Source organism: Lathyrus oleraceus, chromosome 1 (genome assembly GCF_024323335.1).
Source record: "Lathyrus oleraceus cultivar Zhongwan6 chromosome 1, CAAS_Psat_ZW6_1.0, whole genome shotgun sequence".
Lineage (NCBI taxonomy): Eukaryota > Viridiplantae > Streptophyta > Magnoliopsida > Fabales > Fabaceae > Lathyrus > Lathyrus oleraceus.
The window spans coordinates 281,224,724-281,248,152 of NC_066579.1; the positions used below are offsets into that span (position 1 = coordinate 281,224,724).

General features: G+C 35.5%; 1 pseudogene; it reads right to left on the reverse strand.

Moving 5' to 3' along the window:
* Nucleotides 1–7,317: 7,317 nt before the first annotated feature.
* LOC127115674 (albumin-2-like) lies at nt 7,318–8,092 on the reverse strand (annotated as a pseudogene).
* Nucleotides 8,093–23,429: the final 15,337 nt, after the last annotated feature.

Here is a 23,429-nt window from a genome sequence, read left to right on the forward strand (position 1 = left end):
AGAGGGGTGAGTAGATTCCAAGTTAAAAATTTATCCGAAAATTTGATTTAGAAAAATTTATGGTGCAAAAGCAAGTTTTAAATATTTTTCAGATCAAAAATCGTCTATCCGAACCTACTATTGAAAAGGTCGGATATGCATAAAAGTGTAAATGGTATGATAATAATCCATAAGTTGATTAACAACACTTTAATCAACAAATTGAATACCTACTATAGTAAATGTCTATCTCCAATGATAACGACACACACAAAAAACTAGTTGAAATAATTTGTCGAACATTTTGCATGCGATCAACAAAGTTTGAATGTTTGTATAGTGTTTGTAGTTCTTATAAATCCAATCACTGCCAAATGGTATGTTATTACTACAATAATACAAATTTCACAAATGATTAAAAAATTATTATCCAAATAATGTTGATCAAGAAATCAAAATAATCAATAATTTACGAACCGAAAAATAAAAGAGAGAGAGAGAGAGTATACAAGGATTTGTTCAGGAACTTCCCCAATCGACCTCGCTATGGGTACGTCTGCCCTCAATTTGAATTTGAATTGAGATATTATTATAGTAAATATTACTTTGCAAATGTATGTATACATGAGATGAGATATCAAATCCCACAAACCCTAAGTTTGTTCTTGACTTTAGTACCTCCAAAAACCTTGATCAATATTGACCGAGTAACTAACCATGCCACTTCAATTCACCTGTTGTTTCTACTTCCTTGCAAGGCATCCCTTATCCCAAGGCTTTCACCCGGATGAATTAATCCTAAGCGCATGATCATGTAATAAAAAATATTGCTTAAATTCACCTGTTGTTACTACTTCCTTGCACGACCTCATTGTCTCAAGACTTTCACCCAGCTGAATTGATCCCAAGCGCACACTTGTTGAACCCAAGATTTGTGAATACGATCCACTGTTTCACGCTACTCGCTTGTACGAAACACCTAGTCCTAAGGATTTCACTCGATCGGATATGAATTGCACAATCTTGTCCAAAACCTTCAAACCGTAAAGATCTTGAAGGAAAACCCCACCTCGACTTTCTTATTTAATTCCCTCAAAGATCTCAACCTAATATTCTCTATATAACAAACCTAATTGGACTTTATCAATCCTAATCTAGATGGAACCCATTAATAAATGATTATGTGTAGTTTGATTGTGTGTATGCATAGATTAAATTGAAGATGACGAGATGCTTTGAAATCCTAGATTCATATGGGTTTTACTCACTCTAGAAACCTTGCTAGAAAATGATGCATGTATGAAGTATGTATATGCATGGATGATTTAGGGCAAAAATAAATGCAAAGGACTTGAGAAAAATATGAATTTTTGAAAAATTACATCAAATAGGTCGACCTATAAAAGTTATGTGTCGACTTGTTCGATGCACAGGTCGACCTGTCTAAAGTATGTGTCGACCTATGACTGTTATGCACTCCCTATGTGTCGACCTGAAGACTCGGCACATGAGACAGAAGATATAGGCTTTAATACTGCAGCATATGTGTCAACCTATAGCCAGGAATTTTTTTCCATAGGTCGACCTATAATTGCATGTGCCGACCTGTAATGCTAAATTAATTTTGCATGCATGTTTGATACATGAGACCTTTTCCAAGTTGTTTCCAAATACTTTTATGCTTCCTAATGCTAATATGCACATAGAGAATCATAGGATACCGTTCAATATATAGCTAAATTATCCTAGTTTTGACATCATACAAAACACATCTAACGGAAGTTACACTCACATATTGTACTTTTTGTAGTATTGGAACAACAACAACATTAAATCTTAAATAACAACAACAACAATATTAATCATTCAATCTCAGTCAATGAATACCATAAATAAACTGTTTTACAACTTGCTTTTGGGATAATAAATCACAACCTTTTATTTCTAAAACCGTGCAACATATGATTCATCGAAATTTCTACATGTTAAAACAATATATCAATAAAAAGTATTCAAAAGTAAAATTAATATTTTATTATTATAAATGTATATTACTAAGTCATATAAAATACTTACATGATAGTTTTCCAATATCCCTTCTTGATGATCATAACAAATATAATTCACATGATGAACGCTTTGTACACCAGTTTTGCTCACTTGCACTTAAATAAAGACACTTTAAATATAACATAATCAATCTCCAAAATATCCTCAATTACTCCAAATCACAGTTTAGACGGCATGACAAGATTCTTATCTTTGGAACTAGATAAGTATATGGATTTAGCCTCAACCATAACCCCCACTATTTTGCATGGTACTGCAGTCATCCTTAGATTTTGTATAGAATGAAAACTTACTAATGGCATATCTCCAAGTAGTTACATTAAACTTATGCATATACGAAATTAACTTAATTGTCTCGGATACACTTCTATCTTTAGAAACCCTTTCATTAAACCAATTTATGAATCATTTATTGTGCTTTGTCAACATCCATTTTTCAATCATCTGGGGGAATTGTTTCCTCATAAGTCTTTTGTGAGCGGATAAGTAAGGTTGGAATTCATCAACATTATTCAATATATATAAATGTGCTTGAAGAAATACATCTCAGACCATTGTTTTATCATTTAAACCTCGAGTATCTTTACCTTTAAATCTTTCATCATGACGATACTTGGAAATTCTTATAGAGTCTGCTTTTGAAAAATAGTTTGAAAAAAACTCAATAACTTATTTTGTGATGTACCTTTCAACAATCAAGTATTCTGGAAGGTGATTATTTTTTATATACTCTTTAAAAATCTTCATGTATCTCTCTACCAGATAAATCCACCTTAAATAAACTAGATGACATAATCTAATCTAACTTACTAGATTAACAATTAAGCGAACCATAATGTCAAAAAATGATGGAGGGAAATACATCTACAATTGACGAAGATAATTGCAGCCTCATATTCCAACTCATCTAAATTTCTTGGATAAATGATTTTATTATAGATAGCATTGAAGACTAAGAACAATCTAGTTATAGTTTCCCTTACTCTTTTTTTTGGAAAAATGTCACGAATAGCCACGAATAAATGTTGTTGCATCAAGGCATGAAAATCATGATAGTTTAATCCAATTAACGTGAGATATTTCATTTATACAAATTTCTAAACATTTGAAGAGTACCATTGAGGAACTTTGGTACACTACAAACAGTCGTAAATTTTTTTTATACACATATTGTGCATTCTGCGAGAAAGTATGCTCTTTTACATATTTATTTAGGGACTAACTCTTGTCTTATACCTATCTCCACAAGATCTATACGACCACTCTTACCATCTTTTGACTTGCCTTGAATGTTGATATGTCTTCCAATCAAACTATCTGACACATTTTTCTCCACATGCATCACATTAAGATAATATCTTACATCGAGGCTAGACCAATATGGAATATCAATGAACACCAAACTTGTTTTCCATATATATTTTCTCCACGGGGTATTTTTCGTTCTTTCCAAAGATAACATTAATGTGTTATTGTCGTTTATAAACTTCCTTCCCGGTTAAGGGTTTTGGTGCGATATCAAACATCAGCTCACCATTAAGAGTCGTTCGCAATCTACAATATGGATGACTAGGTCTTATAAAATTTTAATGCTTGAGGTAAATAGTCTTTTTTCATTCTTTATTTGGTGGGAACATGTACCAACTTCATATGTAGGACACGTTTTATGTCCTTTTACATTGTACCTTGACAAATTACCGTATGTAAGAAGATCATTGATTGTGCAAAACAATATGGCATGCATCTTAACATTTTCACCTGAATATGCATCATCAACATCAACACCTTCCTCCAACAAAATGTTTAAATCTTTAATCAACGTCCTTAGATAAACATCTATATCATTTCCTAGTTGTTTTGGACCAAAAATTATCATATGTAATATCATATATATGCACTTCATGCATAACCATAAAGATAGATTATAAATCATCAGAAGAACATGCCATGGAATATGATTAGTATTTAGATGATCAACACAGGTTCATTCCGTCGATGGAAAGTCCAAGCCTAAGGTTTCTTGGTTCATGGTAAAAAGTCAGAAATAATGAATCATTTTTCTTCCATTGCAAAGAATCAACTACATTTCGAATTTTTAAGTCACATTTTCTTTCATATTAATGCCATCTAATATTATTTGTGTCATTAACATTAGCAAACAGTTACTTGAACCATAAATTGTTTTACATGTACCACATCACCTTGGCACAAGGATCCTTTCTTCTCACACCATCATCTTTATCAGCAACATTGTCCTTTAACTTGTAGCGTGACTCCCCATACCTCAGGCACTCAATCAGTTTTTCAAACTTTTTTTCCTATATAATATGAAATCATTACAACATGCATGCATTTTGAACTAATCCAAAATCATTGGACACAAAATCTTTTTGGCCTCATAATTACGGTATGCCAATGGGTTACCTTATAGAAGCATGTCTTTTAAGAACTCAAGTAATTTAGTGAAACTTTTATCTGTCCACCCAGTTTTGTCTTCAGATTAAAAAGTCTTAACGTAGCTGGAAATCGTGCAAAACTTTTGCACCCCAGAAATAATGACTCTTCCTTGTCACTATGTTAAGTATCATACACATGAACTCTCTTAAACGATTCTTCTCTAATATCACATATCATATGTTCTAGTTGATCATCTATATCTTCGTCAAATTCAACTCTATGTGACACATTTTGTTTTTTTGTCACTTCATTATGCCACACCATGTCGTATAATTTTGAAAAATTCCATCACAATATAGATGATTGAATATCCCTTCCTTTCCATATTTTTTCATATTCCCTAATACTTTACTAGGATAATAAAAAATTCCTTTATTGTTAGGAAGGTTTCTTTTATAGAAATCAAGAAATTGAACGAAGATCTACTGACTTTCATCCAACTACGATCCATTATTATGTACTTTCTGGAAATAAAATCAAAATCCTACACACATACTACACAAATTAATAGAATAATAACAACAATAAACATTCGATCTCAACAAAACAACAATGACATTAAAACTTCAATTTCCACAAAATAACAAAAAACAACAACAACAACAACATTAAATCCACATTCCCAAAAACAACAATAGCATAAAACCTTAAATATCTCAACAACAACAACAACAACAATATTGGTACTGTCATGGAGAAAATATTTACATACCAGAAACGTGATGAGTCAGTCAAAGAAATGAGTTTTGAGCTTCCTTATTTTAGTTTACAGTTTCCTTGCTCCCTTGTTTACTTAGTCCAACTTGAAGGATGAAGTCTAGTTTGGTTTAGAGAAGATAAAGTTTGGTTTGACTTGGAAGATGAGTTTCAAGAAGATGAGTTTGTATGGTGCTCTGTTTGCTAGGGCTCAAAAAAATTATACGAAAATAAAAAGTGAATGAGAGACAACATTATGATTTTCAAAAACAATGTTATTGGATTTTTTCCTCTCGATTAGCAATAAAAACCGAGGGAATATCATACTTATATTTTAACTAAAAAATAGAATATAATTAAGAGCACCATTAATTTTTCTCTCGGTTGGTATTCAAAATCAAGGGGATAATTTATATTTTATTTAATAAATAGAATAATATAAGGACTCCATTTTAAAACAAATAAAATCATAAAAATTAGTTGAAGGGAATCGAAGTGTGTCCATAAGGGACTTTTCCCCTCGGTTTTCAGCCCAACAGAGGGAATAGACAACATCTATTGCATAACAGAAAAAATGAACGGTAAGAAATATCATATACAACTTCTTACGATTGACCACTTTATTTTTGAGATGCAATATCTTCTAAGTATGATTAGGAGTAGGTTTTTCAATGTTGTTAACTAGGGAAATCAATAAATCATTGAATGTTTGCCTTGATGACAATATTGAGAAAATATTCCTAAAAAACAATTATAACAACACAACACAAAATAACACAACAACAACAACTGTAAAAATAATATAAACAACAACAAAATATAGTTTGGTTTAAGGCAGGAATATGAATACGTAATGGAAAAATGAAGTTTGAAAGAAGAAAGATGAGTTAAGTTTAGGGCAAGAGCGAGTACGTGATGCTTTATATTTAAAATTAGGGTAACATTTTCCTCGATTTTACCAAGTAAACGAGGAGAAAGATTTTTTTTTTAATATTAAAATAATAAAAAGAATATACCATTATAAATATAAATAAAACACGAAATTATAGTTGTTGAGAATCGAAATTTGTCCCTATTAATTAAGAGTTTTTGGAGTGGAGCGGAAGGGAGAGAATATTTTAAATGAAAAGTGTTTGGTTCAATATTTTAGGATGACAATAGATGGAAGAGGAGGGAGTAAAGATATTTTTCGTTTTCCTCCGAATCTAGATTTTTTGGAGGGGAGAGGAGAAATGCTAAGATATATTTTATTTTATTAATAAAATTAACCTCTATTTTTTTTATAAATATTATAATTTATACCTAAGAAAATATTAAAAGTATAGGTTCTTTATCAATAGTCTCTTTTTCTTTTTTGATGTTGGAATTTTATTATTAATTTTTTTTCGGTTAAAAATTTGCTCATCACTCAAGTCAATCTCAAATATTATAATCATGGTTGCTTCTATTTTGTTTCAAATCAACATCATATTTACTTTTATCTTTTTACAAAAACTTTATTATTTATTATTTTTATTATAATGACTATATATTTTTTTCATGTGTTTTATTTATTACTATCATTTTTAAAATTTTGATGTCACTTTTTAATTATCTTAATATTTTTTTTATAATATTTTTTATAGATTTTATTGTTTTTTATTATCTTTTAGAATTATATATTATTATCCTTACATTTTTACAAAATATTTTATGTAGTTCTCTCCTTAAATACTTATATTTTACAAAATATTTGAAGGGTAAATATCATTATATTTCACTAATAAATTTATGTTCGAATTTTGGCCATTCTTGTTTTGGCCATGAACAACTACTATTTTTCTTTTGTGTCCATGACCTATCACTCAAAACTCAAATATGAATCAATAGCGATGAAACAAATAGGCCACCAGGTGAAGAATTTTGATGATTTGGGAGACGCAACAAATAATATTAGGAAAGAGTTATCAACATTAAAAGAGAAGGTAAAAACATTATACGTGGGCAAACCATGAGAAGCCACACCTTTATTACATCAAGAAAAGAAAGCAAGAAACAAACATATTAAATGAATTTTAAATAAGTAAAAAACAAACATAACAAAAAAAACATGAGTCTTTATTCTTATTGCAATCATAAATGTTCATTGTGTTGTTATTTATCTTAGCTCGATGATCATAGCCATGAAGCTCATGATTGATTGATACTTTAAAGGCAATATTCTACCAATACTTTTCCAATAGTTGACAATTTGCACCACACTACCACCGATTATGTTGTCTTTTGCTACGCCTGGGGTAACATAGATACGTATGTAGTGCTCTACTTTGAAAATGTAAACTTCATTCGGTTTATAAGCAACAAAAGTTGCATCAAATGACCCTGTTTCAAAGATTGTGCCCTGGAAAGAAGTAAACCCTTTAATACTTTTGAATTTTGATACTTTGAACGTGATTGTTGGTTCCATAATCTATATGCGCATATTGATCTTCTTTGAATAAATAAGCTTTTTTTCCCCCTAGTTGACTTGTTTGTAGCGTCTATTCGACTCTCAGACACCTTTCCTTTGAAAAAAAGGAAACATGTGAACGATTTTCTTAGGATTAGAGATTATTTTGTTAACACTAGAGAATATAGAATGAAGCATAGTTTATGAGAGCACAAATTTTTCTATCAAAGATGAATGCTTAATTGTTAAAGGTGTCAAAGGCCCAATCAATTGGATAGGTTCCGAATTTGTAGGAGCGGATTATTTAAACCTTTCACTAATAAGAACTGGCCCATGCAAAATTTTACCGTTGGTGGTTCTAGTAGCATAATCCAAAATCACGTACTTAACATTTATGAAAATGTGAGCTTCATTGTGCATAGATATACGAAATGCAACACATACGTTATAAGATTTTGTCATCTTGCACCCTAGTTTTTCCGAATGAGTTATCCTAATTTCAACCATTTTCAAAATTCTATCATTGAGACTCTCGTTGAAGCTTCCCATTTCTACGGCTATGTAAGGCGATCAATATATTACCGCAAACTTTCCTTTTTTAGTTGTGTAATTTCGTTGAGGACAACTATTATCATTGGTTTTCTCTTTCGAGCGGGGTGAAATTTTCACAAAGGTCGGTCCACAAGTCGATGCTCGCGTCAGGAAGAGATTTGAACCAAATTGTAGCTGATCCGATCAAAATTAATGCAAAGAGTTTTCACTTTGCCTCATCATCCGCGTGATAGTAGTTCAAGTGATCACCATTGTTGGAGTTGCAGCAGAAATTTGACTTCTAATAATGAAATACAACCCTCACTAAAGTTGAACAAGAAAATAGTATATAAACAATGAATTGTATGAAGAGATATAAATGTCTGAAGAAGAAAAATTGAATTGATTATAAAGGAAAACTAATAACTTCGTTACGTACTAGTTATTGTTCTATCAGACAAACATAAGCTTACATTTATATAGTAACTTATGTACTATAACGTGAGTGATCTATATTTCATACAAATATCAACCTTTGCCTTCCTATTATTATTCATTATGTTGAATGGAGTATATTGTATTTACCACACTCAATGTTTCATATTTAGATTTGCTAAATATTCCCTTATTCCCATAATTCTCCACCTCGTTCATCATTTGAAACATTCAAATTTTGGGCGAATATGGAATAATGTTTAGCAAGTTCAAGCAGTGTTGGAACTTGCTACCTGACACAACCTTGATTAACATGTCAATTGGATTATCATCAGTATGTACCTTCGTAAGAGAAAGATGACATTCCTCTACGACATCCCGTACAAAATGATACCTTACATCAATATGCTTGGTCCGAGCATGATGAACCCGATTCTTAGCCAAATGAATTGCACTTTGACTATCACACATCAGTCTCACACATTCTTGCTTAACACCCAAATCACCTAGAAGACTCCTCAGCCATAATGCTTCCTTTACTCCTTCTTCTACGACCATGTACTCTGCTTCCGTAGTTGAGAGTGCCACTGTAGACTATAACATCAACTGCCAACTAACTGGAGCACCATGTATTTGAAACACATAACCAGTAGTAGATCGTCATCTATCTAGGTCACCAGCATAATCTGAATCAATAAACCCACTTATTTGACATGCATCTCCACCAAAACGCAAACTAATGTTAATGGTACCTTTTAAGTACCTCAAACTCCATTTCACTGCTTCGCATCGCGCCTTTCCCGGATTTGCCATGAACCTACTGGCAACACTTACCGCTTGTGAAATATCCAGACGTGTACACACCATAGCGTACATCAAACTGCCAATTGCACTAGCATAAGGTACATTTTCCATGTATGCCTTATCTTCTGTTGAAGTGGGAGATTGATTACTATAAAGCCTAAAATGTGGAGCTAATGGAATAACCACCGACTTAGCACCTTTCATTCTAAACCTTTCAAAAACATGCTCTAAGTAGCCTTTTTGACTCAAGAACAGTCTTCGGTTTGTCTGCTCTCTTCTAATCTCCATACCCAGTATTTTCTTTGCAGCGTCCAAATTCTTCGTCTCAAACTCTTTACCAAGTTTAAACTTAAACTTATCTATCTCCACCATGCTTTTTGAAGCAATCAGCATGTCATCGACATACAATAATAGATATACATATAATCACCTTCACGAAGCTTCTGAATATAGACACAACTGTCATAACTACTTCTATAGAAACCTTGTTTTATCATAAAAGAATCAAATCGCTTGTACCACTGTCTAGGAGATCGTTTCAACCCATAAAGTGATTTTCTCAAGCGACATACCTGACTCTCTTTACCCTCAACCTTGTATCCCTCAGGTTGATTCATATATATATATATATATATATATATATATATATATATAGATATAGATATATATATATATATATAATATATATAATATATATATATATATATATATATATGTGTTGGTGTAAGCCCTAGAGGCCAATACTTTTGGTACTTGTATCGAATTATTTATTAATAATAAAAGGCTTTTTCTTTATTATATTTGTTTAATAAAGTCCCTAGAATAGCTAGTCCGTTTAATGTATCAAGTATGACTTAATCATGAGATCACATTAAACATAAGGACATTATTCTTAAAGTATCTGTAGTCGAGCTTTATTGTGAAGTGGGATAACATTAAAGCATTAAGACTATTATGTATATAGATTGATGATCACATCTCATGCATCATGGATAAGGAGTTATCAAGTCTTAAACATAGGTATGAATATTAAGAGTAATATTTATACCGGATTGACCAGCTATGAGAATACTATATAGAAAGTTATGCAAAGTGTCATAAGTTATTCTCATGGTGATAATGGTGTATACCACTCTTCGACCTAAAACCACTATGGACCCTAGATGTATAGTCAAGTGCTTTATTGTTGATCAAACGTTGTTCGTAACTGGACAACCATAAAGACAGTTGATGGGTACTCCACGAAGCATGCTGAGAGACATGAGCGACCTAGATGGAATTTGCCCATCCTGCGTAACAGGATAAATGTCTATGGGCCCAATATTGAACTGGACAAGGATGACACGGTCTATGCCTTATGTTCAATATAGACATAAGGGTAAAAGGGTAATTATACGCATAAGTATTATCACAGAAGGAATTGTCAGATCACATGACATTTTCGTGTCTTGGGTAGCAGTGATGTGTTGCTAGATACCGCTCACTGTTTATTATGTTAAATACGTGATTTAATATAATTGCCAACGCCGCGAAAACCTACTGGGTCACACACAAAGGACGGATTGATGAGAGATAGAGTAACTAAGGAATACCGTAAGGTACGGTGCCCTTAAGTGAATTCTAGAACATCGTAAGGTACGGTGTACTTAAGTAGAATACGAAATATGGTAAGGTACCATGGGCTTAAGTGATTTTGGGCATATTATAAGATATGGGCCAAAATACACTTAAGTGGGCTTTTAGCTTGAAGCCCACTCAAGTGGTTCTATAAATAGAACCCTTGTGTAGAAGCATTCATTGCGGTTGCATTATTTTCATTTTCTCTCTCTCTCTCTCTCTCTCTATCTATCTCTCTCTCACTCAAAGCCTTCATTCGTACCATCTAGCACTGAGATTGAAGGAATCCGTTCGTGTGGACTAAGTAGAGACGTGGTCATCGTTCAATGTTCGTGATCGCTCAATGGATCTGCATCAAAGGTTTTGATCGTCACAAGAGATCTGCACCAAAGGTTTCAATCATCACAAGAGGTAAATATTCTATCACTGATCATGACCATTTGTAAGGATCTCTAAAGGAGAAAATTTTAATTTCCGCTGCGTTTTGGACCGCAAATCTCCATCAGTGGTATCAGAGCCACTTACGAAACCATGAATCGGATAGCTGTTTATTTTTTGTATTAATATGATTAAAAGACATAATGAATCAATTAATTAAACGGGTAATTAAATTTGGCATCATGAGTGTACGAGTTGGATGATTGATGTTGACTATGCTTCGGAACCGACATTAGTATGGTGAAGCAGCGATACATCGATCGTCCATAGGTTACGCAATTGAGACCGATCAACTTATATATGATATAAGTAATCCTAATGCAAAGTACGGTATATATGATATACTGTTTCTGTTTCGTTCATTCAAACACTAAATGGTTATTTTCCTTTGAGCGATCAATGGTCATTTGCTTCGGAATCCAACATTAGTATGGTGAAGCAATGACCTGTTGATCAATCATACTGAATCAACAATCGAGGTGTGTTTGACGGTATGAAATTGGGGCATTAGGGTTAGTGACGGCGCAAGGGTTGTGCCGTCAAGAAGCTGTGAATTAAGGGCTTGTTGGAACACGTCTGTTGATTGTTTTAAAGCGCTGGTTTTTGGCCGCGTGACGATCGTCATGGACTTGTGACGATCGTAACAAGCTGGACGTGACGGTCGTTACGTGCTTTGTGACGGTCGTCACATTCACAGATCTAGAATTCTAGGCATTTCTGTTTTTGGCCGCGTGACGTTCGTCATGGGCCTGTGACGGTCGTAACATGCTTGTGACGGTCATCACACTCACAGAGTCAGAATTCTCGGGGTTTCTGTTTTGTGACTGCGCAAGAGTTTTGTGACGGTCGTCACACCCGTTCCCACTGACCGGGCAGCGGACCCCGGCTAACTCTGCATAGCGTGATCGGTCTCCGAAACTTAATTTGGTTTTAAGTAATTAAAGGAATTAAAATTAATAATAATAATGTGTTTATTATTATTGCCTTGTGGTGATCAGTTATGGCCTTAGTTATCCTTTATCTTGTTTTGGGTTTTAAAATACGACCTGCGTGTCGTGCCTCTCCTTTTAATCTCTTAATGTAACTTCTTTTCTCATCTCAATCCCTCGTATGTAAAACGAGTTTCTTCTGTAATGTAATGTTATGAAGAAAGAGAAGAATTCAATATCAAAGGAGGACAATGTTATGAAGAAAGAGAAGAATTCAATATCAAAGGAGGACAATGTTATGAAGAAAGAGAAGAATTCAATATCAAAGGAGGACAATGTTATGAAGAAAGAGAAGAATTCAATATCAAAGGAGGACAATGTTATGAAGAAAGAGAAGAATTCAATATCAAAGGAGGACAACCTTGAAGATCTTGCTTGGAGAAGCTTAGATCGTTATTAGGTTAGCTTAGGTTCTCTCATTGGCTTGGGAGAACAATTGCGCTAGGGGCCATAACTGTTTCATTATGTATGTTGATGCATGTGTGTGTATGTTGATGCATGTGAATATATGTTGATGCATGTGAGAGACGATTTATATGATAAATAAGCCGGTGAGATCAGAACAATTGCAATTCCCTCAAACTAAATATTAAGTTTATGCTTTCCAAGTTTTAGCACTCATCAAGACTAGTATCGGATAATGTAGGTTTCGCCTACGCGAGGTGCATGTTCTATATTAGTAAGGTGCGATGGGATAATTGTAATATCCAATTGCTAAAACAATGGGTCAAACTTAACTAAACAAATATAATAAGATTATATATGTTTAGAAGCAAGAGTTGGGAATGATCCATATGATGGATTGGAATAAGGAGTTATTAACCCAACTGAAATTTTTGAGAGTTGTATGAGATACAATTGGAAGGAGTTCCCACCTAAATAACCTAGTTCTGTGTAATCCGCCTACGCGGACTTAGAACAAAGTGAAATATGGATCTCGACCCACTAGAAAATCTTCCAACGGGATTTTCCGAATCAAATGATGAGGGTCATTTGTTTTGAGTAAAATAGTGGGAGCATATTTAATTAAAGGCCTAATTAAATATGTTATTGATACTTATATTTTCATTAATTCTTATGTAGATTACCATGACAACAAACACCTCTAATAACATCTTGCGATCAATCCTTGACAAAGAAAAATTGTCTGGGACAAATTTTCTGGATTGGCACCGAAACCTGAGGATTGTCCTCAAACATGATAAAAAGCTGTATGTCTTGGAAAAACCTGTTCCTGAAGAGGAACCTCCTAGTTCTGCACCTAAGGCAGAAAGAGATGCTTATAAGAAGCATGTCGATGATGCCAATGAAACTGCTTGTCTCATGCTAGCTACCATGAACTTAGAATTACAAAAGCAACATGAGAACATGTCAGCGCTCGATATGATCGAACACTTGAAAATGCTCTATCAAGAGCAAGCAAGGCATGAGAGGTTTGAAGTTTCAAAAGCCCTTTTTCAAAGCAAGTTAGCTGAGGGAGCCCTTGTAAGTCCCCATGTGCTCAAGATGATTGGGTATGTGGAAAACCTTGAAAGGTTGGGTTTTCCCCTCGGAAAGGAACTTGCGACTGATTTGATCTTACAATCGTTGCCAGATATATTCAGTCAAGTTGTCCTAAATTTCAATATGAATGTCATGGACAAATCGCTTCTTGAACTGCTAGCCATGTTAAGAACTGCTGAGCAGAACCTGAAGTCAAAAGGGAAGTCCATTCTGATGATCGGAAATGGAAAGAGACAAAACAAAAGGCCCATCAAGAAGGGTGATAAAGGTAAAGTCAAGGAAGTTGCCAAACCCAAACCCACTGTTGCTGCTTTGAAGCCTAGTGGAGGCATAGCAAAGGCAGGCACCTGCTTCCATTGCGGTAAGACCGGAAACTGGAAGAGAAACTGCCCAAAGTACCTGGAAGATACGAAGAATGGAGTAGAGACTTCAACTTCAGGTATTTTTGTTATTGAAATAAATTTATCTACTTCTGCATCATGGGTATTAGATACTGGATGTGGTTCTCACATTTGTACAAATGTGCAGGGGCTAAAAAGAAGTAGAGATTTGGCAAAAGGTGAAGTTGACCTATGAGTTGGCAATGGAGCAAAGGTTGTTGCTTTAGCCGTAGGAACTTATGTATTGACTTTACCTAGTGGTTTAATAATTCAGTTAGAGAACTGTTATTATGTACCTGCAATTAGCAGGAATATTATTTCCATTTCTTGTTTGGATAAGTTTGGTTTTTCATTTATAATAAAGAACAATTGTTGCTCAATTTATTCGAATGATATATTCTATGCTACTGCACAAATGAGCAATGGACTATATGTCCTTGATCTCGAAATGCCAATTTATAACATTAATACTGAAAGGATGAAACCTAGCGAGTTAAATCCAGCTTACCTTTGGCATTGTCGATTAGGCCACATAAATGAGAAACGCATTTCCAAACTCCACAAAGATGAACTGTTGGACTCTTTTGATTATGAATCATATAAGACATGCATATCTTGTTTAATTGGAAAGATGACGAAGTCTACATTCACAGTAAAAGGTGAAAGAGCTAATGATCTTTTGGCCCTCATACATACTGATGTATGTGGACCACTGGACATACCAGCCAGAGGAGGTTTTCAGTACTTCATCACATTTACTGATGATTTCAGTAGATATGGTTACGTGTATTTAATGAAACACAAATCGGAGTCCTTTGAAAAGTTCAAGGAATTCAAGAATGAAGTAGAAAACCAACTAGGTAAGAATATTAAAACTCTTCGATCATATCGAGGTGGTGATATTTAAGCCTAGAGTTTGATGACCATCTGAAAGAGTGTGGGATCCTATCCCAACTTACTCCTCCTGGAACACCCCCAATGGAATGGTGTATCTGAGAGAAGAAATTGAACCCTGTTAGACATGGTCCGATCCATGATGAGTCACGCCGATCTTCCAAACTCCTTTTGGGGACATGCACTATTGACAACAGCTTACACACTTAACCGTGTTCCATCCAAAAAGGTTGAGAAGACACCATATGAAATATGGAGTGGTAACAAACCACATATGTCTTACATGAAGATTTGGGGTTATGAAGTTTATGTGAAACGACAAATTTCAACTAAGCTTGAGCCCAAATCTGCCAAATGCTTATTTGTGGGGTATCCTAAAGAAACAATAGGGTATTATTTATACAATCCTTCTGAGGGCAAAGTGTTTGTCGGTCGAACTGGAGTTTTCCTAGAAAAGGATTTTATTTCCAAAGGAACCAGTGGCAGGATACGTCACCTACTTGAGAGATATGGATATCTCATAACTGATCAAGGTGATGTATTACTCATGGATCAAGATGAGCCTGTGACGTACCAAGAGGCCATAACTGGTCCCAAGTCTGAGAAGTGGCTAGAAGCCATGAAATCTGAAATGGATTCCATGTACACAAACCAAGTTTGGACCTTGGTAGAGCCTCTTGTAGGAGTTAACCCTATAGGATGCAAGTGGGTCTTTAAAAAGAAGACTGACATGGATGGTAAGGTACATACCTATAAGGCAAGACTGGTTGCAAAAGGATATAAACAAATTCATGGGATTGACTATGATGAAACCTTTTCACCAGTTGCAATGCTTAAATCTGTTCGGATTTTACTTGCTATCGCTGCATATCATGATTATGAAATATGGAAGATGGATGTCAAAACTGCTTTCCTTAATGGGAATCTTCTTTAGGATGTGTACATGACACAGCCTGAAGGTTTTGACATACCAGAGGAAGCCCAAAAGATATGTAAGTTACAAAGATCAATCTATGGATTGAAGCAAGCTTCCAGAAGCTGGAATCTTCGTTTTGATGAAACAGTAAAACAATATGGATTCATCAAGAACGAAGATGAGCCTTGTGTCTACAAGAAGGTTAGTGGAAGCATGATTGTTTTCTTGGTATTATATGTAGATGACATATTACTCATTGGAAACAATATCCCTACCCTACAACAAGTAAAGTCTTGGTTGGGGAAATGCTCTTCTATGAAGGACCTAGGTGAAGCAGCATATATATTAGGAATCAGAATCTATAGAGATAGATCACAAAAACTGCTTGGCCTAAGTTAGAGTACATACATAGACAAAGTGTTGAGACGCTTTAATATGCATGATTCTAAGAAAGGATTCATACCTATGCAACATGGCCTGTGTCTATCAAAAACACAATCCTCTTCAACTAAGGAAGAAAGGGATCGCATGAATAAGATTCCATATGCATCTGCAATAGGATCTATTATGTATGCCATGTTATGTACTCGACCAGATGTCTCGTATGCTTTAAGTGCAACGAGTAGGTACCAATCTGATCCTGGTGATGCTCACTGGGTAGCTGTCAAGAATATTCTTAAGTATTTAAGAAGGACTAAGGACTCATTCTTGATATATGGAGGTCAAGAAGAGTTGGCTGTAATTGGATACACCGATGCTAGCTTCCAGACAGATAAGGATGACTTTAGATCGTAATCTGGTTATGTGTTTTGCTTAAACGGTGGCGCTGTGAGCTGGAAAAGTTCAAAGCAAGATACAGTTGCTGATTCTACAACCGAGGCCGAGTATATTGCTTCCTCAAGTGCAGCAAAGGAAGTTGTTTGGATCAAAAAGTTCATTAGTGAACTTGGCATAGTTCCTAGCATTGTGGATCCCATTGGTCTCTACTGTGATAACAATGGTGCTATCGCACAAGCCAAGGAGCCTAGATCTCACCAACGATCCAAACACATACTTAGGCGTTATCACCTCATTAGAGAGATAATAGATAGAGGAGATGTGAAAATATGCAGAGTACCTACACTTGACAATATTGTTGACCCACTGACAAAGCCTCTTGCGCAGCAGAAGCATGATGGCCATACTAGATCTGTGGGCATTAGGGGTATGCCTGATTGGCTCTAGTGCTAGTGGGAGATTGTTGGTGTAAGCCCTAGAGGCCAATACTTTTGGTACTTGTATCGAATTATTTATTAATAATAAAAGGCTTTTTCTTTATTATGTTTATTTAATAAAGTCCCTAGAATAGCTAGTCCATTTAATGTATCAAGTATGAATTAATCATGAGATCACATTAAACATAAGGACACTATTTTTAAAGTATCCGTAGTCGAGCTTTATTGTGAAGTGGGATAACATTAAAGCATTAAGACTATTATGTATATAGACTGATGATCACATCTCATGCATCATGGATAAGGAGTTATCAAGTCTTAAACATAGGTATGAATATTAAGAGTAATATTTATACCGGATTGACCCGCTATGAGAATACTATATAGAAAGTTATGCAAAGTGTCATAAGTTATTCTCATGGTGATAATGGTGTATACCACTCTTCGACCTGAAACCACTATGGACCCTAGATGTAGAGTCGAGTGCTTTATTGTTGATCAAACGTTGTTCATAACTGGAAAACTATAAAGACAGTTGATGGGTACTCCACGAAACATGCTGAGGGACATGAGTGACCTAGATGGAATTTGCCCATCCTGCGTAATAGGATAAATGTCTATGGTCCCAATATTGAACTGGACAAGGATGACACGGTCTATGCCTTGTGTTCAATATAGGCATAAGGGTAAAAGGGTAATTATACGCATAAGTATTATCACAGAAGGAATTGTCAGATCACATGACATTTTCGTGTCTTGGGTAGCAGTGACGTGTTGCTAGATACCGCTCACTGTTTATTATGTTAAATACGTAATTTAATATAATTGCCAACGCCGCGAAAACCTACAGGGTCACACACAAAGGACTGATTGATGAGAGATAGAGTAACTAAAGAATACCGTAAGGTACGATGCCCTTAAGTGAATTCTAGAACATCGTAAGGTACGGTGTACTTAAGTAGAATACGAAATATGGTAAGGTACCATGGGCCTAAGTGATTTTGGGCATATTATAAGATATGGGCCAAAATACACTTAAGTGGACTTTTAACTTGAAGCCCACACAAGTGGTTCTATAAATAGAACCCTTGTGCAGAAGCATTCATTGCGGTTGCATTATTTTTGTTTTCTCTCTCTCTCTCTCTCTCTCTCTCTCTCACACACACACACACACACACACACACACACAACACACACACACACACACACACACTCAAAGCCTTCATTCATACCAGCTAGCACTGAGATTGAAGGAATCCGTTCGTGTGGACTGAGTAGAGACGTTGTCATCGTTCAACGTTCGTGATCGCTCCGTGGATCTGCATCAAAGGTTTTGATCGTCACAAGAGATCTGCACCAAAGGTTTCAATCGTCACAAGAGGTAAATATTCTATCACTGATCATGACCATTCATAAGGATCTCTAAAGGAGAAAATTTTAATTTTCGTTGCGTTTTGGACCGCAAATCTCCATCATATATATATATATATATATAATATATATATATATATATATATATATTATATATATATATATATATATATATATATATATATATATATATATATATATATATATATATATATATATATATATATCCTCATCTAAGTCTCCATGCAAGAAGGCTGCCTTCATGTCTAGTTGTTCCAACTCAAGATCACCATGAGCTACTAAACTTAATAGCACCCGGATAGAAGTATGTTTCACCACCGTAGAAAATATCTCATTGTAATCAACTCCTTCCTTTTGTGCAAACCCCTTGGCCACTAGTCTAGCCTTATATCTTGTACCGCACGACTTAGTATGATTTTCTTTTCTTTTATACACCCACTTACAACCGATAGTAGACTTTCCTACGGGAAATGGGACCACCTCCCATGTCTTGTTCTTGTGAAGAGATTGCATCTCTTCCTCCATAGCGACCAACCAACTCTCTCTATCTTTGTCTTTGATAGCTTGCTTGAAGGCGACCGGCTCATCATCTTCAACTGAGAGTGCATATTCCACCAAACTAACCTGCTCATAATGCCTCAGAGGTTTGTCTGACCCAAACTTTTGAACTAGTTTATAATTTCTCTTTGGCCTAGTGGCATCCAAAGATTCTTGCTGTTGTTGTTGTAACACATATGTATTTTCCTGATGAACCTCCTCATGATCACGTTCATCCTCTTCCTCATCTTCACTGGCGATAGGATTCTCCATCTGACCACGACAAGAATCTGGTTGGTCTTCAGATTCTATCTCAATAACTTGCTTATTTGATATCGGCACATCACCGTCATTAGGTTTAATAGCTCTTGACAGAGCTACCAAATATTTTTCGTCAAATGTAACATCTCTGCTGATTACAAACTTAGAATCTTCTACACTCCAAAGATGATATAGCCTTTGACCCCTTTTGCATATCCTAGAAAGATAGTTTTTTTGGCTCTATTATCAAGTTTGTTATCCTTAACGTGATAATAGGCTGTGCATCCGAAAATTTCCAGTCTTTCATAATCAGCATGTTCACCTGACCACACCCTATAGGGCGTGTCTCCACCTAAACTAGAATGTGGGCATCTGTTTACTACATAACAATTTGTAGCAACCGACTCTGCCCACCATTCTCGACCTAACCCAGAATTAGAGCGCATAAACCTTGCTTTATCAATAAGTGTACGGTTCAGTCTTTCCGCGACTCCATTCTTTTGTGGTGTGCCTCTGATCGCCCAGTGTCTAACAATGCCTTCCTGATCACAGAACCTCTTGAAAGCTCCATCTGTATACTCTGTACCATTATCCGATCGCAGAGTTTTCAGCTTTCTACCCATTTTATTCTCAACCATTGCTTTCCAACACTTGAAAATATCAAATACTTCACTCTTATGCTTAAGAAAATAAATCCAAGCATACCTCGAATGATCATCAACATATGTAATAAAGTACCTGGAACCCCCCTTATAAGTAACCAGAGTCAGAACCCAAACGTCAGTATGCACGTAGTCTAATACTCCCCTTCTTTTATGCTTGCTTGTAGAAAACCGCAACCTATGTGCTTTGCCATACACACAATGTTCACAAAACTCCATGCATGACCTTTCCATGTTCTTCAGCAAACCTTTCTCACCAAGTAGTAAAAAACCTTTTTCAGACATATGCCCAAGGCGCATGTGCCACATCCTCGTACATTCAGTCTGGTCTTTACTTCTATTAATTCCAACTGCCAAATCACCTATGACAGTTTCCCCCATAAGAGGATAAAGATTCCTGTGATGAACCCCCTTCATTATAACCAACAAACCCTGAATAACCTTTAAGACTCCATTTTCCAAGATTATTTTGCAACCATTTTCCTCTAATACACCAAGAGAAATAAGTTTTTTCTGCAAATTAGGGACATGTCTCACGTTCCTCAAAGTCCTTACCGTTCCATCATGCATCTTGATTCGTATTGTACCATACCCCATAATATTACAGGCATGGTTATTCCCCATTAAGATTGTACCACCATTTGTGCTTTGGTAGGTAGTAAACCACTTCCTATTTGGGCACATATGGTGTGACGCTCCAGAATCAAGCATCCATCTCCCGGAGATATCATGGTATTGCTCTAAAACCGAGAAGCAATCATCCTCGCCATTTGAGACATAACTCGCCTCCTGCAAATCTTGGTTACCTCTGGAGTTGTTTTCATTATTGGTATACTTCTTATATAATACCCTCTTATTTGGACAATTTGCTTTAAAGTGCCCAAGCTCACCACATTTAAAGCAAGTTCTTTCCGCATGAGCTCTAGATTTTGATCTAGACTCACCGCCCCTACCTTGTCCTCTTTCATTGGTCCTCCCTCTAGTAGCAAACAATCCTTGTGTCTGTTCGTTATTTTCTCCACCATTTCCAGACATCCCACTAGTAGCAACCTTTCGAATATCATTCGCTAATAACGATGTTCTAGTCTCATCCATGGTTAAAGTATCACCCACAAGCATTAATGTTTGAACTATATTTTCGTACTTCTTGGTCAATGAAAGAAGCAACATAAGTGCTTGGGCTTCATCTTCAATCTTCACTCCTACATCCTTCAAGTCTGATATAATCCTATCAAACTTGTTGACATAATTCCGGATTGAGGTACCTTCCTCCATCTTGCATGTATACAATTTGGATTTCAAGTAGATCCGATTTGTTAGAGTTTTTGTCATGAAATTTTTCTCTAACTTTGACCACACGCCAGCAGCCGTTGCTTCTTCATTAACCAAGAATGCAACATCCCTCTCAAGGAATAAGATTATAGCTTCCTGTGCTTCAAGATATAACTCTTCCCAATCTTCATCCTTCATACTCTCAGGTTTCTGTTCCGCTAACGTCTTATACAACTTTTGTGAAATAAGCAAATTTTTAATTGGCATCCTCAAATAGGAAAAATCATTTTTTCCATTAAACTTTTCTATTTCATATTTTCCAACCTTGATGGTTCCACTGGTAGAAGCCATTATCTTCGAAAACCAATAAAAAATAATAAAGTTTTACCACTCTACAATTTTACAGTTGGCTCTGATACCAATTGTTGGAGTTGCAGCGGAAATTTGACTTCTAATAATGAAATACAACCCTCACTAAAGTTGAACAAGAAAATAGTATATGAACAATGAATTGTATGAAGAGATATAAATGTCTGAAGAAGAAAGATTGAATTGATTATAAAGGAAAACTAATAACTTTGTTACGTATTACATGTTGTTCTATCAAACAAACATAAGCTTACATTTATATAGCAACTTATGTACTATAACGTGAGTGATCTACATTTCATACAATTATCAGCCTTTGTCTTCCTATTATTACTCATTATGTTGAATGGAGTATGTTGCATTTACCACACTCAATGTTTCATATTTAGCTTTGCTAAATATTCCCTTATTCCCACAACCATATCAACACGTTGCACATGCTCATCTTGGTCTCCTTTTTTCATTGTAACTATTTAGCTTTGGAGGTTTCTCTAGTGATTTCAGTATCTGATTGTCGAGGAAACGAACAGAAAGAGGATTTTTCAATCAGTTTTTAATCAAAGACTTCTCCACCTGCTCCTTCTCGCTCCGAGGGCTGCAAACCTCAGTGGGAGGGGGAAGGGTCACTGTATCGACCTCCTACAAGATAAGACTGTAGGGAGTATGGTGTATTTGCCTTCTCTGATGGTTTCGAGATCTCAGAGTTGCGTCCCGACGAGATGATTTTGGGAAGAGTACTGTGTTTCCCTTTAGATTTGCATTATGCAAAATTTCTTCGAGGTTGGGTAACCTTTCCTCTACTGCTTGGGAATTCTACTATTGAACCGCGTTGTAAACAAATATCAATAGTTCCTTAGCGTTTTGCATTCCAAAATTGGCTTGTAACTGTTGAAAACCAAGTGATGCCTCTATTCTAAGTGCCATCGGTGTGTGTGTGGGTGGGTGGGGGTGGGGGGGGGGGGGGGGGTGAGTCATGGTTAGCTTTACTGGAATTGTGGAGAAGATCCTAAGAGCGGGAGAGGTTTGCAGACTCCTTGAGAAGTTCTAGTTTGAGCATGATCTAGATGTGACAGTGCAGACGGAGAGCTCACCATGACTTGATGACTACCAATTTCGAAGGAGGAGGAAGAGGTGGATCTCTTATAGCTCGAGCAATCACAACTGCTTCGTGTTGTATAGAGGAGCGAGTGGTTCTGGAAATTTTCATTGTTGGTGGATTTGGTGGAGATCTGACGAATGGTATTGATATCTGATTGGTGAGGACAGAGAATAGAGATATGCGGTTCAAATTGTGGAAACCTGAGCTTCTAGTTTGAGGAAGCTTTGGGTCACTAAATCGAAAGATGAATGTTCAAAAATGTGAAAAAGTGCAGGAATCAGATGTCGATTCTCATAGACATCCTCATTGTTCCGCGAGGGAACCAGAATCGATCGGTGATTGAAAAATCTGAATTGCAACAGTGGACTTGAGTTTCTGGTACAGTGTTAAAGGAGTTAACCTACAATATTAACACTCCAATGTCCAAATCAGTATGAAAGTAAGATGAATAAATGAAATTGGAATTTAAATTATAGTTAAGAAATG